Below are 3,243 nucleotides of genomic sequence, written 5' to 3' on the forward strand. Positions count from 1 at the left end.
ATAAGGAGTTCATCAAAGACCTGTATAAACAGATGATATTTAAATAGAAACATACATGACAGTAAGGAGAGCACCAAGAAAAAAAAAAACTAGATAAAGAGAAATAAAGTCTGAGACTAGTTAGTGCAAGGACCATCAACAGGAACAGATTTTATGTGTTAGAAGAACAGCGAAGAACACTGTGGCTGGGACTTGGTGAGAGCATCTGTATTATGACAGGTAGGTAAACAGGGACCATGTCATGTGGTCCAAGATAAGGAGTTTTTGGATTATTCTAATTGAAATGAAAAGGCATCTATGATTTTAAGTCCCAATATTGCTATTGAAAAGATAACTCTGGGCCAGGCTTGGTGGCTTATACCTTTAATCTCAATACTTTGGGAGGGTGAGGCAGGAGAACAACTTGAGCCCAGGAGTTGGAGCTTGCAATGAGCTGTGATTGCACTGCTGCACTCTAGCCTGGGAAACAGAGTAGGACAACTCTGTCTCTTAAAAAAAAAAAAAAATCACTCTGGGTCCTAAGTGGATAATGGATTATAGAGAGGTAAGAAAAAAATGAAGGCTCTATTAGGGAGGTTGTAGGATCCATTCAAGAAGTGAGTATAACTTATACTATGACGCTAATAGTAGATTTGGAAAGAACTAGATGGATTTACTTGTTGAATGTGGATGAAAGAGACTGAGTTTTGATGATGGGTTCCTGGCAATGCTTTGATTACATGGATAGGCTGTGATCCCATTTACCGAGTGGTGAAGACTCAGAGATAATCTGTTTGCTGGGAGAAGGCATGCTGGGAATAAGAAATCATGGTTGTGCTTGCTTTGGCAGCACATATACTAAAACTGGAACAATACAGAGAAGATTAGCATGGCCCCTGAAGGAGGATGACATGCAAATTTGTAAAGCATTCCATATTTTTGATTCACTGCAATCTCTACCAAAACCCCAGATTTTTTTGTTTTGCAAAAATGGACAAGGTGATCTTAAAATTCATATGGAAGGTCAAAAGATATAGAATAGCTAAAACAATCTTGAAAAAGAAGAACAAAATTGGAAAATTCACATATCCCAATTTCAAAACTTACCACAAATCTATAGTAATCAAGGAAATGTGGTACTGGCATAAAAGTAGTCACATAGATTAAGGAATAGAATTGAGAGTCCACAAATAAAACTTTACATTTATAGTCAATTGATTTTTTATATTTTTGATTTGTGATTGTTGCCAAGGTCATTCAGTGGGGAAAGTGTATACCATGGAGTACTACTCACCTATAAGAAACAATGGTGATATAGCACCTCTTGTATTTTCCTGGGTAGAGCTAGAATCCATTCTACTAAGTATCCTAAGAGTGGAAAAATAAGCACCACATGTACTCACCATCAAATTGGTTTAACTGATCACCACCTAAGAGCACATTTAGGAATAACATTAATCGGGTGTCGGGGCAGATGTGGGGGGCGAGGGGATGGGTGTATACATACATAATGAGTGCGATGCGCACCATCTAGGGGATGGACACACTTGAAGCTCTGATTCAGGGTGGGGGGGGGAGGGGAAGGGCAATATACATAACCTAAAGTTTTGTACCCCTATAATATGCTGAAATTAAAAAAAAAATTTAAAAGCCAAAACCTAAAGAAGCCACATTTCAGTAATTTCTCTTTCAATTTAATGATTTGCATGTCTTTGAAATTACAATTTAATGTTACAAAATATAATAAAATATATTAATTTTAAATTTTAATGTCTCCTCAAGATAATTCCAATCAATATTTTAAAAATAATGCCTTTTGACATTTTAGTACTCATTTATACAGATTCACATTAATTGCTCAAATTCCACTTCTGAATTTCTTAGTATAATCAGACACCTTCTGTACCACTATTTATTTATACCTTTCCCTCTTATTGACTATTTATGTCATTTACAAATTTTGGTAGGATGGGTTAAATGTTTTCTGGCATTTAAATGAATAATTAATTTCAGATGAAATGCTACCAGAAAGATCATCCTCCTTTAATTAAATCCCTTTTGCTCTTTTATTTCTTTGTATCAAAATATTATTTGTTCTCCACTATCCTTCCCTTTTCTACAGAAATTATAGTTAATAAACTTCCACCAGCAATTTTGCAGTTAATCTGTTTCTTGAAACTTATAAATGGATTGGATTTACAGTGCTGATCTTATTTAAATAAATTCCTTGTAGATTTTTCTTCTTCAATGTAAAATATGGTTTTATTTAACGTCCTAGCTCTTAAATAAAAATGTCTGAAATATAATTTACTTTTAAGAGTTGAATGCTTTGAACAAGTCACAGTGCATTATATTTTTGTGCATAGAATACAGGGAAAGATGGAAAAGAAGGCTTTTGTTACTATTTTTAATATGCGTTCTTTAAAAAATCAAATGTAAAGCAGAATCTGGGGAAAATATTTTAATATTAAAAAAAGATGACATACTTAATGGATATTCTCTGATACTAAAAGATGATTTAATGATAGTTTCCAGCAGGAAAGAATCCTTCTTTATTGAATTATATTTTTTGATTAATATTTAGCCATGGTTTTCTAACCAGCTCCTGTTCATGGTCTGCCAGCCTCACTCAGGGGATCTTTTTGGCAGAAGGTTGTCCTTATGAGTAGATGGATGGTGTCACCCTCACCATTGCCCTATCACACCCAGTGTCCATGGAGAATTCAGAATGACATTATGAAGATGGGCATCACATCATCATTCTCCTTACTTCCGTGCTTTAAATTTTCCATTGTTTGTTTTATTTAACACAAAATCCAACTGTTGATTAGAGTCTACATAATCTTATACATTTTGTCTCTGCTCCCTGCCCAGTATCACCTCCCACCAGACCTTGCCCAGATTACTGAGGCTCTGGATACACTGGCATTCTTTCTGTTATTTGAAAACAGACTGGCTCCTGCCTTAGGCTTGCATTCCCTTCTGCTTGACATATTGATCCCTAGTTCTCTGTGTGTTGGGCTTTTATTTATCATTTAATTCTACATTTAATTGCAGTCTCCTCAGAAATATATTCCTCCACCCAATATCCAAAGTAGACCTGTGAGCCTCTACTGCTTTTAAAAATTACATCTATCCTTTTTCCTACTTGTAATTGCTTCATGTTTATCACTACCTGAAAGTATTTTGTTTTGAATCTTGCATTTGTTTCTATTTGAAATTATTATTTACTTATTTGCCCATTGTCAAAACATACTTTTATGT

The 3,243-nt window shown here is 34.7% G+C and overlaps 1 non-coding gene across 1 annotated transcript; it reads left to right on the forward strand.

Moving 5' to 3' along the window:
* The first annotated feature begins 813 nt into the window (after positions 1-813).
* On the forward strand, positions 814-920 carry LOC138388788 (U6 spliceosomal RNA). Its single transcript, XR_011234277.1, has one exon. It is a non-coding gene; the product is annotated as a U6 spliceosomal RNA (small nuclear RNA).
* Positions 921-3,243: the final 2,323 nt, after the last annotated feature.

Source organism: Eulemur rufifrons, chromosome 7 (genome assembly GCF_041146395.1).
Source record: "Eulemur rufifrons isolate Redbay chromosome 7, OSU_ERuf_1, whole genome shotgun sequence".
In the NCBI taxonomy this organism is placed as follows: Eukaryota; Metazoa; Chordata; class Mammalia; order Primates; family Lemuridae; genus Eulemur; species Eulemur rufifrons.